At 40.6% G+C, this 14522-nt stretch overlaps 1 long non-coding RNA gene and 1 other non-coding gene across 2 annotated transcripts; both read right to left on the bottom strand.

Moving 5' to 3' along the window:
• Positions 1 to 9695: 9695 nt before the first annotated feature.
• On the bottom strand, positions 9696 to 11795 carry LOC108588747 (uncharacterized). Its single transcript, XR_001907756.3, has 2 exons — positions 11704 to 11795; positions 9696 to 10048 (listed from the first exon to the last, which is right to left on the bottom strand). It is a non-coding gene; the product is annotated as an uncharacterized LOC108588747 (long non-coding RNA).
• Positions 11796 to 13342: 1547 nt separating this feature from the next.
• Positions 13343 to 13474, bottom strand: LOC118149062 (small nucleolar RNA SNORA18). Its single transcript, XR_004736228.1, has one exon. It is a non-coding gene; the product is annotated as a small nucleolar RNA SNORA18 (small nucleolar RNA).
• Between the last annotated feature and the right edge of the window lie 1048 nt (positions 13475 to 14522).

The raw sequence follows: 14522 nt of genomic DNA, 5'->3' as shown, positions 1-14522 counted from the left end.
AACTTGAGACGAACAAATGATACAATGTGTTGGTTAAGAAACCCAGTAATTATCTCAGGCAATTTTAGTTCAGGGAGCACATCGTGGCTAAGTGTTATAGCACAGCAGGGGTGGAGAGAGGCAGCCATATTTGCGGCTTAACAGCACAGCTTGCCCATGTCTGTGCGTGTGCACATCGATTTGTTTTTCAAACACAGACCCAATGACTTTTCAGGCTAAAAGACCAAGATATTTTACTAAAATAATATAAAACAGATCAGTCTTCAAAAAAAATAAAAAAAAAGCTAGCAATCCACAATGTTTATGCTTTGCTGGAATCAATTCAAATTCTGAGCAGCTATACGGATTTCTGAGTGGATACATTTACAAGATAAATGAACAAAAAGGCCACCTAGACTGAATAAATCTGAAGACTTAGTGATTTTTACAATGGAATAATAATCTTTTGTTGTGGGAATTTATGATGGAAGTGTCTGCAGACATTTAACCCTATCAGGTAGAATTGAAGTTTCTTGGAACCACAGGAAGTGCCACTGGGAACGGTGAAAGCTGTGGAATTAGGTCCTTTGGATTCTTGTTTTTCAGACTCTCCCTCGGGGGCCAGGGGTCATTTCCTCCATATTGTTTCTTCAGGTTTAAATTGCTGCTTCCCCTCTGAGGCAGTGTGAAAAAGTGAGCTATGGAATAATGAGTCTTTTCAAGTCAAATGCAAACAATTCCACCTTAAAATAGCAGAGCTCACCTTAAGCCAGCTTGGCAGCCTGCCAGAGAAGGGCATGAAAGCTGCACTTTAATCAAAAAGATGTGTCTTCTTTATGCAGGCTGTGGAAAGAACAGCTGGGAAGAGAGTTTTTATTGATTCTTTTTATTTCCCTCTTCTCTTCACCCCCCACCACCCCTTCTAACAAACAAATTTAAAATTTACTGGCGGACTTTTTTCTTTTCCGAAACCTACCGGAAGAAAACCTTTTTCCTTTCTAAGTGCCCCGTAATTTGGAAGCCTCCTAAAGGGGCTACCAGCTGCATCTCGATATTGCCTTTATCTTGGCTGAAATCAAGCCCAGGCAACATCAGTTGCATAAGAATCCTCAGAGGAAGGGGAATAGTGAAATGCTCCAGTAGAATGAAGCTCTATTTTACTGAAGGCTGGATGGAGACACCCAGTTTTGGTCCAGGATGACAAGTGTTCTGGTTTTAAGGGATGAAGGCAGTGAGATTCACACACCGCTCTACCCCTTAGTGATGGAAGTACAGGCTGTAAAGCTATAAAGGATGGCTGTAATTGCACATAAGTTTGGAGCTGAACTAAGTAAGAAGGAACTTTCGGTATGTACGAGACTAGGGCACATCAGTACACACCAGCAGTGATCAGTAATGCCAGGAATCATCCTTGAAAACAGAGCATCGCAGGACGGTGCAGACATCACATCATGAGTATTAAAAATAATCTCTGTAAGCTTTAGGGACCAAAAAATACACAGGGAGCTGTTGATCACTTTGACAGATGTAGCAGTCCTCTTTTTTTTTTTTGAGACAGTCTCACTCTATCGCTCAGGCTGGAGTACAGTGTTGGCCCACTGCAAACTCTGCCTCCCGGGTTCAAGCGATTCTCATCACCTCAGCCTCCCAAGTAGCTGAGATTACACTCAGTAGCTGAGTGTAGGTGCGTGCCATCACACTACACTAATTTTAGTATTTTTAGTAGAGATGGGTTTTGCCACGTTGCCCAGGCTGATCTCGAACTCCTGACCTCAGGTGATCCACCCACCTTGGCCTCTCAAAGTGTTGGGATTATAGGTGTGAACCACCGTGCCTGGCCTCTCTTGTGCTAAAACAGAGATGCAGACTGGGGGTCTGGACAACAAATTCAACATGTGGACCTCTTTTGTTTGGCGTTCATAGTATCTTCTAAGAATCTTTAACGTTAGTGGTATTGTGTAACTCATAGTGTCTTCCTACAATTTTTAAAATTAGTGCTAATGCAAATTCGGGGTTTAGACAAGAAATCCAACGTAGACCTATTTTCTTTGGCCAAGAGTTTTTGAAGTTATTGCTAATGTGTAATTCAGAAGTTACCGTATAAACCCAGCTTTTCAGCTGCTCTTGAAAAACTGGAAATCTGGAACACGGTGTGCATCTCCAGATGAAAACAGTTGGAAAGATCTGGATGGCAGGTGACCCATTAGATGAGGCAAGTGCCTGCTAGATTGATAACCTCGCCTTCCTATGCACCGAACCTGCCGGGCCTGGGTAAACAGCTGAGCTTACAGCTCCTTTAGCACATGTGCAATAGTTCCATTAGCAAGTAGCTACTGAACATCCTTTACCCATGCGCAGATTCTATTATAGCACTTCCCAGTCGAAAGCTTTTCATAGCTCTCTGCTTGCCAACACTATGAATTGCAAACTCTTCAGGTTGGAATAAAATCTCCAACCTTTACGTCATTCACTAATGCTGGGTTCTCTTCCCACACGCCCATGGATACTCACACTTCCTGTCTTCCGACTGTGCAAACTGTCTTTGTCTTCATTTGTTCCCGGAATCCCTCCTTTTGAATAGATGCTGCTGACTGGCCTTGTTCCACCCTTGTTCCATATAGTTAGCTGTGGAAGTCTCACCCATCTGCAAGGGCTAGGCCAAGCCTGATTCATCAAAGACCACTCTTCTCAACTTTTTCGTGAAGGAGGGCCAATTTCCTTTTCTCTCTTCCTTCCTTTTTTTTTTCTTTTGAAAATTTCCAATCTGTTCACAGACATAAAAGCACTAAGCATGAGCTGTAATTTTTTATTATTAGATTTAGTAGGCAGAATTTCTACTTTGTCAAGCGCTGGAAGAGTTTCTAAATACATACTCTTAATTTATGAACTTATTTCATATGGAGTAATAATGACAGCTGGTTCTTGGAGCACATTTTGAGTATCTTTTGTCAGATACTCTCAGGTGAATTAATCTTCCTGTTACCTGCATTCACACAGATCTGTCTCTACCTTTACTATAGCAAATTGCATTAGAGCTGTTTAGGTCTGACTGCCTGTTCCATTGTAAACTTTAGGAAGACAAGAGGTTCATTGAGTCTGTTTCTCTCATTTCGGCCCATCTGGGCCTATTCGCCAATGGAAGGGGTTTAGTCAATGCTGGATTTTCAGCACTGTTCCCAGGAGATGTCAGAAGTGGGACAATTCAGAATCATTTCACCATAGTGGTAGCTTTCAAGAAGTTTATGGTAGTGTCAAATAGAAGACTGATGTTAAAAGAGAAACTTAAGCACTTTAAACCTTTAAAGACTTTATTTGAGCAGACGGCAGTTCATGAATTGGATAGCTCTAGACTGTAAGTGGTTCCGGGCTTCAGCAGAGGTGGCTGATGGGAAAGCTTTTATAGGGTGAATGAGAAAGCAAAGAAATTAATTGACTGGTTGAAGTTAGAAAAATTGCCTTATTTGGACTGTCTTGGTGAAAAGTCAAGACAATACAATCAATGCACAGTTGGCTATGTGATTGATTGAGCTTAACTTGCATTTCTTTTAAATTAGCCACTTGCATGAAAGGAGGCTGAGCTAGGTTTTAGTTTCCTTAGGTTGGAACCCAGGGTGTTAAGTCCACCTCAATCTAATGGCTTCTCATTGTATTATTTCAACATTAACCTACATAAAGATATAGCAGATAGTACACAATCAATAATTGCTGAAGTTTATGATACATCTTATGAAAATGGAGATAGAAAATAATGTGCCCAGTGAATGCTGGGCCAGGCTTAGAGTTCAGTCTGTAACTTGAGAGAGACCTTCCCGTTGAAGGCGGCAGCCCTAAGTGGTTGCTTAACCAATGTGCTCTGTGCGTTAGTGAGCTCCTCTCTCAATTGAGGGGTTCAATTAAGGGATCCCCTTAACTTTCATGGCCGTAAAATTCAGAAGTGTTCAACAATGGAGTTATCTACTATGTATGCAGTTTGTAGAAAATAGTTAGAATGCACATATTTTTTCATTTTTTCCCTCAACCTGCCATTAGGTGAAACGCTAACTTGGACATACTTCTTTATAATAAACTCTCTGCAGATACAAATGACAATTTTGATCCAATTTATCATTCGTGTTAACTAATGTCCACTCCTGTCAGCTACATTGAAAATATTAAAATAATGAAGCAAATTTCTGAGAATTTGTGACAATGAGATTTGACTGGTTCTTCCTTTGGTCTTTTCTGTGATATTTCTCATTAATTTTATTGCCAAAGTCAGAGGGATTGCTGCAGTATAGGCCTGAAGCCTGCTTTCAGGATCTGTATAGAACCACCCAACCGAGAGAACCTTTTACTTTGTCCCTCATTTGACCTCCTTCCAGATATGCTGAGTCCATTTCTCTGAAATGACTGAGCAGGGAGAGGTAACTGCAGCTGTGTTTGGATACCTTCTTCCCCACTTTGGCTCCAGCCCAGGAAAACAGGCCCTCTCTTTCACAGTCACACAAACCGCTTCATTATCATATTTTTGAGGATGTTGGCCAGGGGAAAGGGCAGACCAGTCAGTAGGCTGGAAGGTTAGAAATGTGTGTGTTTATTTTTCCCTCCCCTCTCCACTGTGCTGTTGGAACTGGTATAGAAAGAGAATAGTCATCCACAGCTGCCCCTTTTCAGGAGGGTGAAGTTTAGAGGAAGAAATGTTTACAAAGGCATTTGATAATCATAATAAAAAGACCATTAGAAGCTCATTGATGAAACAGTCACTGCAGATTTCAACTACAGCTTAGAATGTTTTTATTTTTATTTTACTTTATTTAGATAGGGTCTCCTCTGTTTCCCAGGCTGAGTGCAGTGACATGACCGTGGCTCATTGCAGTTTCAACCTCCCGGCCTCCTGGGCTCAAACGATCCTCCCACCTCAGCTTCCCGAGTAGCTGGAACCACAAGCATGTGCCACCATGCCTGGCTAATTTTATAATTTTTTGTAGAGATGGGGGTCTCTCTTTGTTACCCAGGCTGGTCTTGAACTCCTGGGCTCAAATGATCCTCCTGCCTCTGCCTCCCAAAGCGTTGGGATTATAGGCATGAGCCACTGCACCTCTCTGGATACTTGGGTACTTTTGAAAGAGGACCCCAGATGGGCAAACATATTAAGGGCTTGTCATTTATGATTGGCACTAGAGCTGTATCACAAAGTGTGAAAGAAAATTAAATTAATTATCTCCCTGTAAATGTACTTTGTAAAATTTTAGAGTGCCACGTAAATAAGTTGGTGTGGTTTTCAATGCATAAAGCTGTAGCTTAGACTCAATGAATGTTTATTTTTAACTTATGAAGTGAGATTGTAACTCATTTCACGAAAGAGGCTAACACACCTCTGGATGTCTACATTCTGATTGTCTAGTGAACAAGGTTTGTGTTTTATTCAATGGTCCTGCATTGGTGACCTGCTATGTGATAATTACTTGGGTCGATAACAGTGAATACTTTTATGATACTATGGTTTACATGCTGTTCTTATATGGCATTAATTTATTTTACTGTTATGAGTACAATCGGTTATCACCTCCTGGAGTTGAGGAAACAAAGGCATAGGTGTCTTAGGCTTGCATTTAGTGATGCAATTCTAGGTTTCAAAAAATAGCATGGGAGTGCAGGGGGAGATCTAGGAGGCAATATCTGAGTTGTGAATGTCACCCAGGAATTTCCTAGACATATGCTGTGGTTTGAATGTGCTCCCCAAAGTTCATGTGTTGGAAATGAAATTTCAATGCAACAGTCTTGGAAGGTGGGGCCTCATAGGAGGTAATTATGTTGTGAGGGCTCTAACCTCATGGATGGCTTAATGTTGGTATTGCAGGAGTGGGTTAGTTATTGCAAGAGTGGGTTTGTTACAAAAGCACGTTCCGCTGCGTTGCCCTCTTGTTCTTTCCCTCTCTCTCACATGCCGTCTGTGAGAAATAAATTTCCTTTCTTTGTAAATTACCCGGTCTGCGGTATTCTGTTGTAGCAACGCAAAATAGACAAAGATAACAAAGGTGGCAGGAAAGCACATTGAAACGATTCCACTTTCACTAAAACACTTCTAAATGCCTTTCCAATATATGTTTTAAAATTACTTTCAAAATATGCGGCACGTTTTTCAGTATCCTCAATTGTGTCAAATCTTTGGCTTTGAAAGTATATTTGAATGTTGGACAAAGTGAAATATCATTCACATTCAAGTTATGTAAATGAAACCAGTCTTTTTGTCCATATTAGCAAATGGCTTTAAAATAACACTAATATTTTGCAGGTGATTCATATATAAATAGGTTCTAAGGCTAATGTCAAAAAAGTTTGAAGAACATTTTGAGCTTATCTTACAATTAGAAACCCAAATAATAGGAATGTGAAGCTACATATGCAAGTGAAAACCAGCTTCATTTTAAAAATCGAACGTGAGCATTAGATATACTTGTCTGTTGTGCTTCCAAGGATCTGTGTGTACAGCTCTATGATCTCACCCTGCGTCAGAGGTGGGTGCGAGTTCCCCCTCCAGGCTGTGAGATGCCTGCAGGGAGCTGTCCTGAGCACTCTGCATTGACACAGCGTCTTTAGAGTAGGCATTTCCCAGTAAATGCTTATTTAAATAAATTCAATAAGTGCATTTTGATTTTTCCATAGACTGACACAGTGGAGCGTGGCTAAGAGATGATTCTTTATTATAAGCATTCTTCATAGGCAAAGTGGGAATGCGCTTATTTATGAGATCAAGTGGTTCAGACTGCTGTGCCCACCATGGTCTTGATTAGTGGATGGTGTCACTGTAACACTAGCTATCATGGGTGTCACCTGTTTTCTGGTACTTAACTCAGAGCGATGGTGCATTAAGACAACTCAAATGGAAAAAATAAACTGCAGCATACAAAGTAAACTGTGATTGTACAGAATTGTGAGATAATAGTCAACTTGGTTTCATATTTTTAAAATCAATCAATTAATTACTTGCTCTGTTGCCCAGGCTGGAGTGCAGTGGCATGATCTTACTACAACCTCCACCTCCCAGGTTCAAGCAATTCTCCTGCCTCAGCCTCCCGAGTAGCTGGGATTACAGATGCCTGCCACCACTTCTGGCTAATTTTTGTATTTTTAGTAGAGATGGGGTTTCACCATGTTGGCTGGTCTGGTCTTGAACTCCTGACCTTAAGTGATCTGCCTGCCTTGGCCTCCCAAAGTGCTGGGATTACAGGTATGAGCCACTGTGCCCGGCCTCAACTTGATTTTAATGTGTGGGTGAGAAGTATGTGTTCTCACATACGCAGTTTTGGCTCAAGTGCATGAATGGACTTACACGTGACATACGTTGAAAGGAGCAGATAGAGCACTTTATGCAAAAAGGCACTAGATGAAACACAATGGTTCTCTAAGACCTTCTTCACTTTGTCCACACCCACTCCCCTTTCATGCTGCAGCTCTCTTTCTGCCTCCTTCCTGAAATCTCTCCTGACCTCTTCATTCTAATCAACATACCCTTCTGTGGACATCCAGAGCATCTCATCCTGCCTTTCCCCATACCTATCTGTATATATCTCCTCCCCGTCCCTACCACTATATATCATGCCCCACAAGAGCAGAGTCTGTGTATCAACATCTTTGTTTTGTTTCTTTTTTTTAATTGCATTTTAGGTTTTGGGGTACATGTGAAGGACATGCAAGATAGTTGCATAGGTACACACGTGGCAGTGTGATTTGCTGCCTTCCTCCCCATCACCTATATCTGGCATTTCTCCCCATGCTCTCTCTCCCCAACTCCCCACCCCGCGCTGTCCCTCCCCTACTCCCCCCAACAGACCCCAGTGTGTGATGCTCCCCTCCCTGTGTCCATGTGTTTTCATTGTTCAGCACCTGCCTATGAGTGAGAACATGCGGTGCTCTTTGTTTCTTTACATGCTGTCTGGCACAGCACCTTCTTCAGAATGGGTTTTCAATACGTGAGCATAGAAAAGTAAATGAATAAGATGGCATGACGCAGCGAAGCAGTAATAGACTTCTCCCTAGGAGATGACAGATAGACAGTTTTTTGCTTCCTGAATACACAGCCATCCAGGTCTAGAGAGAAATGAAATGTAGGTTTATTTTTGTTGTGTTTATTTGTTCTTAGTCAAGGTGTCTAATCTATGCTGTTTCCTTATGCACAGATGGAAACTTATCATGCATAGGAGTCTCTGAAGGAAATAATTTTTGTTTAAACTTTGCCTTAGAAACTTCAAGGGAATTCAGAACAGGATTTCTTTAATCATCGGGCTGTATTATGTTGCCGATTGCCAAGCTGAAAAATGCTTGGCAGAACTTTCGGCTTCTGAGGTTTTGGATGCCTTCCAGGTAATCTGCCTCAGAATTCTGAAATACAAATAAATAAGTTCCAGTTCAAACTTTAAAAAATCTGAGCTGCTAGGCCTTTGTCTACCTTCCTTCTGAACATTTTGGTACAGAAATACCAACCAAGCAGAAAGAAGATAATCAGTCGACATTTCTGAGGTTATTAGCGGCCTCGCTTTAGAGGAACGAAATGAGAGTGAATGGTTTAAAACTTCGTCATGTTTCTTCATGGTAACTGGCTTCTGGCTGTAGGCATTTATTTTTCAGGATGTTTTCTCCCAACTTTTGTTTGAGAGAGGAGGATGAGGGTGTTCTTTGCTGCTTTGATTCTTCCAGAAGGAAGATTCTGAATGTTCCTTTGTTAAACGTTACACACTTAGCTTTGTTTTACTTTCTTGTCTGGTAGCCAAGTATTTTTCAAATCACTCACCATTCTACCGAAGCTTGCTAGTCCACTGAATATGATTATAAAGGAAAGTTTAGCATGACCTAAAAAGAGGCATGACTGGGAGTTTTGGCTGTCGTGAGCATCACGGCTAATGAAGATGCAGGATAATTTGAACGAGCCATATCACTTCAGCCAGTTCCTGTCAAGTTGTGAGGAAAACAAACATGTTTTATTAAAGAATAAAAAGATAGGCCATGTGCAGTGGCTCCTGCTTGTAATCCCAGCACTTTGGGAGGCCGAGGCAGGTGGATCACAAGATCAGGAGTTCAAGACCAGCTTGGCCAATGTGGTGAAACCCGGTCTCTACTAAAAATACAAAAATTAGCTGGGCGTGGTGGTGGGTACCTGTAATCCCAGCCACTTGGGAGGCTGAAGCAGGAGAGTCGCTTGAACTCGGGAGTCAGAGGTTGCAGTTAGCAGAGATCATGCCATTGCACTCCAGCCTGGGCGACACAGCAGACTCTGTCAAATAATAATAATAATGAGAAAGAAGAAAAGCCCCTGGTTTCAACCCCTAAACACACACGTGCACATTCCACACTTGTGTGTATGCGTGTACTTGCTCAAAAGTGAAGTCTTCTTTGTATGATTTCGTGTCTACAACACCCTTGTTTACATTGTGGAAGGCTGGGGTGACCTGCTAAGTATTCTGAAAGGGAAAGATGTGGTGGGAAGGATAGAACGGCTCTTCATTTTAACAAATTTCTCTTACCAAGCCTACTATTAACTTGTTTCTTTGACAACTACCATGCATTTGCTATAGAAATATATCCCCAGAATAAAATTTCCATGGAAGGAAAATAGTAGGATCACATTTTTTCTTTAGAGTTTCAGATACGATGAGATTTATTTGTTCTTAACTTTGGACTGGGGGACGAAGATCAATACCTCTCACAATACAACTCAAAGAAATGAGATTAAAACAATCTTTTTCACTTTAATATAATTTTTAATGATATATTTTATTTAAAACCTTTCAGTCCCTGTGGGAGGGTTTTACAGGAAAGTATATATCTTTGGTATTTCATATGACCATTGTCATTTGAAGGTGACACTGAACTTGTCTTCTCACTTGTAAGCTCTCCTTACAAACCAGCATGAAGCAAGCAGCTTAGGCCATCAGCCAATGGCACACCTAAGACTGGGCTGGCAGGACAGGAGGAGAAGCCACCTGGAGCCTCGAAGTGACCCAGCCTTTCCACTCTGACAGGTTCTGAGACAACCTCTTAGCTCTAGTTTCGCCAGCATTCTTTTCATATCTTGGAATAGGCCCTTAGAAAACTGTGAAGCAAACAGAAACAATTTTTTTTCAGGAAAATTTTATTCTCCCTCGTCCCTCTTTGCTTTACCAGGTACCTAGTTTCTTTGCCTGTTCCCGGCCCTTCAAAGCTCTCATGTGCCACTGTTCTTCCTTTGTTTACGCCCTTTGCTAAGCCTGGGAGCTGACCTGCCTCATTTAATTACTACAACAGCCTTATAAGCTACATAGAATTTTAAATTCCAATATTATTTCTGAAAGACAGAGCACAGAAGCAAGAGTCACTCAGTTACTACACAGGAAACATGGATTTTAATCTAGGCCTTAATGTGGGTTTAGTAGACAGTTGAAGAGTATACAGTGGCAAGTGTGAGACAAGCTGAGCATTTAAAAATGACCATGACTGTATACAACTCCACAAGTACACAATTAAACTCAGCAAAGAGAATGCCATCACTGGAGGTGATTATTACACAAATTGGTTATTCTGAGAATTGAGAATTAAAAAATAATTAAATATTTAATGTGTTTCTAGAAGAAACTGAATTTCAGCATAACTAAATAGTTCTACTTGAGGAAGGCAAACTTTGTCAAAGGACGTCAGCTGTGAATGCAGATGTAGTAATACGATCAGAAAGTCATTATCTGCAGCCTTTGATACGATGGAAATTCAAACAAGAATCTTTGACAGATGCTGAAACCACTAAAAGAAAGGTTGATTGGGACCGTCATGACAGACTTCCCCAGAGGACTGCCAGTTGAGTGGGGCGAGGGGGGCGCATAACTCTGCAGTGGAGGCGTCTGGGCGTCATCACCTGACGCTGCTTTTGCTGCAGTGGCCACTTACTGTGAATATCCAGCTGTGATACAGTATAAAGTTTAACATCATCTATGAAGCATTCTTGCTAAAAGTGAATCTACTCAAGACTTTAGTTAAAATTTCGACTTCATAAGGAACACAGAAACTAGAGGAAAAACTTAACCAGCACCACAAGGAAATAAACAAATCCAGAAGGCAGATCATTCTGTAGACTGATCTTGATTCCTCAGCGATTAATGTCATGGTACAAGAAGGGAGTAGGAAGGAGGTGTTTTAGAACTATATAATTAGCAAATATTATTCATGATTTTTCACAGGATCCTAGTTTGAATAAACCAACTGTAAAAAAGATACTTTTGGAAGAATTACAGAATTTTAAATATGCCGTGAGTGAATTGCTAATATATTTTATCAGGTGTGATAATGCTACTGTAATTATGTAAAAAAAAATTCATCTTTAGAGAGGCACACTGAAGTATTGAGGAGTACAATACTATGATATCTATAACTTATTTTAAAGTATGTCAACAAAAACTGAAGCAAATATAGCAAAATGACAATAGTTGTTAAATCTACATGATGACATGGAAGCAGGAATTTCGGAAAATTTTACAATTAAAACACAAAAATGAAAAAAAAAAAGAGTTAGGGAGAGATAGCATGGGGAGAAATGCCAGATACAGGTGATGGGGAGGAAGGCAGCAAATCACACTGCCATGTGTGTACCTATGCAACAGTCTCGCATGTTCTTCACATGTGCCCCAAAACCTAAAATGCAATAAAAAAGAAGAAGAAAAAAGAGTGGATTGGTTTCAAGACAGAGAGCTCTGGATAGCAGTCCCAGCTCTAAGCACTTACCTTTTTGTAGGATCTGGGCAAGTCGCTTCACTGTCAGCGCTTTCATCTGCCTAACAGTGATAATAGCAGTGTTTGCTTCCTGGAATTGTTATGGGATAAAATGAGTTAACACAAGTAAGGAGCTCAGAACAATGATTGGCATGTAGTAAGCTTTCAACAAACATTTGCTATAATTGTTTCATGTGGGAGGAGTCAGATGGAATTAGGTTTAAATCCTGGCTCTGTCTTTTATTAGTTACGCTGCCTTGGGCTGTTTGCTTAACCTCACTAAAACTCAGTTTTCAGTGGAAGTAATAATACTGCCAGGGTTGTGGTGGGATTAATAACCTAACATATATAAAGTCACCAGCATATAGTAACCACTTAATAGATGGTGGCCTTGACGATCAGTGCTGTCAGAAAGCTATACTTTTTATGAGGCCTTCAGCGCCCTACTCCAATGCACAGCTAAAACTGGAATGTCCTGGCACTGTAGCTGTACAGAAGGCTGATAGATGTGCAGAGGGAATGTGGGGAAGTCTCTCTGGTCTTCGCTCATGTTGAGAGAAACATCGTGCCATATGGGATGCCATCATCCCCACTATGTGTGTTTGGGAGAGGCCTTGCATTAAAGATGGTTGGATAGAGCATATAGGGCGGGTACAGAAGAAGATCTGGGCTTTTTCGGGGGTACAGAGTGTGGATAAGACCCAGAAGAAAGGAAAAGAGATGGCGAACTAGGGAGTCTGGCTCATGCTTGTTTCTACCTTCACTTGTCTTGGAAGTTTGAAAAAGTTCATGAAAGTGAAGGCATTTTTCACCACAGTCATCAACTGCTATAGGCGTTTGCAGCCTGGGAATAGATTAACTTCCCTAGACATTCTGTGCGGCCCACGCTACTGTCTCTCAATGCATAGCCTCACCTGGAATAAGCATTGTCATGTGCCCATGGAGAGAATTTAGGACGAATGGGCCTTGCAAGGTAATGTGGCTGTAGAAGAGAGCATTTCTAATACTTGACTCTAATGATTACATACACTTCTGATGGCGTGAATGGGGCAATGTGAAACTCTATCATTTTCTTTCTTTTTTCTTTAACAGTGTAAAGACATATTTTCTCTTTAATTCTGTATATATAACATTAGGTAACACTATTTAAAGTCAATAGGTTTTTATTCAAGGAATTCCATGTTGTGATTTCTTCCACTGTCCACCAAGGTCACTTTTGATCCTCTAAAGAGCTGGAGCCAAAGTCTATCTTCAAAAAATTTATCTTTAAGTTAGCCCTTTTAAATGAAACTGATGTTTATTTTAATCCAGTTGTCCTGTGCGCCCATAATTCTTTTATTTTGGCTTCTGTCATCTCCTTTTAATAGTGATATATTGAGGAAGATTTCAAAATTCACCTTTGGAAATATCAAGAGTCTTTGAGATCTAATTTCTCCAACCAATTTATTTTAGGGTCATTTTTAGTACAGGTGGATCTGCCTGGTTCTGTTTGACATCCTCTCTAAACATGAATGAGTTCAAATCATATTCATTCCTCAGCAATCACACTCAAGAATAGTGCAGACGTGTGCAATATGCCAATACCTAAGGTAAAAAAGTAAATCATCAGGTCTTTCATACATTCAGTAACCATCTTTATCATGCTTGTAGCAACTGTCTTGTAGTTCCATCCTGCAGATCTAACAAGAGTCCTGTGAGTAAACTAAAACCACAGAGTTACTCTATGAGGCTTTTCCAACGATGGGTAGGCTACAGGAAAAGTCCCACTTGGATAGACTTTAAGGGCCAATGTGAGGGTGGAGCCACAAGATTGAAGGTGCCCAGGTTCATGAATGAATGTGGACAGAGTCCCCCCATCACCTCACACTGCACTGTGACATGAGCAAGAAATACAATGTCACTATGTCAACCTGCTGCAACTAGGGAGCTGTTTGTTACAGAAGTGACACTATGCTGGGTAATATACTCCTTTTGGCTTTCTTTGTAGCTGCCAAGGATAGCAGAGATGTTCTTTGCTTTCTAAATTACATGTCTGTTGATACTTTTATGATCAGGGACTTTTAAAGTAAAGAAACCAAGGAGCTTGTTTATTAGGCATCAGTCACCTCACATGGAATTCAGTACTTTCCTATATAAACACTAGGGTCTGAACATCTGTTACCTGATTTAATCTGAGCACTGACTCTGAGGATCTTCAGGGATGAGGAAACTGAGGCTTAGAGAGGTTAAATGTTTCCACAGCTGGTGTTCAGAGCCAGAATTCAAATGCACTTAAAAAATTTTTTTAACTTCAAAGACCTTGATCTTTTAACCACAATGTGTTCCTTTCTATGAAGACAATAGTCAGGAAAGGGAGATAATGCAGAGGGAGTGCATAAGAAATTTCTGGAGAGGTAGCAAAACCTCAACAAAAGCTGGCTACCAGTTATTAGTTCAGAAACTTACAAGACGATAGATCATAGAACAAAAAGGTAAAAAGGAAAGAGAATAATCGTGAATCCAGACCACAGGATTGGGTTGCTGGGAGATCAAATTCGAAACTTAGTTCAAAAATTTGTAGTGCTCCTCGAATCAGTTATTTAGGTTTAATTTAAATTGTTTAACAAAAGGTTATTATTTGTTCAGAATCTCTGAGTTTATTATACTCAAATACGTTTCTTTTATTTTAACTTTGATTTTAAGTTCAGGGGTACATGTGCAGGATGTGCAGGTTTGTTACGCAGGTAAACGTGTGTCATAGGGTTTGTTGTATAGATTATTTCATCACCCGGGTATTAAGCCTAGTACCCATTAGTAATTTTTCCTGATCCTCTCCCTGTTCCCACCCCCCA

This window comes from Callithrix jacchus, chromosome 17 (genome assembly GCF_049354715.1).
Source record: "Callithrix jacchus isolate 240 chromosome 17, calJac240_pri, whole genome shotgun sequence".
Classification (NCBI taxonomy): Eukaryota; Metazoa; Chordata; class Mammalia; order Primates; family Cebidae; genus Callithrix; species Callithrix jacchus.
The sequence above is the reverse complement of the archived record's forward strand: the minus strand, read 5'-3'. Positions and strand labels throughout refer to the sequence as shown.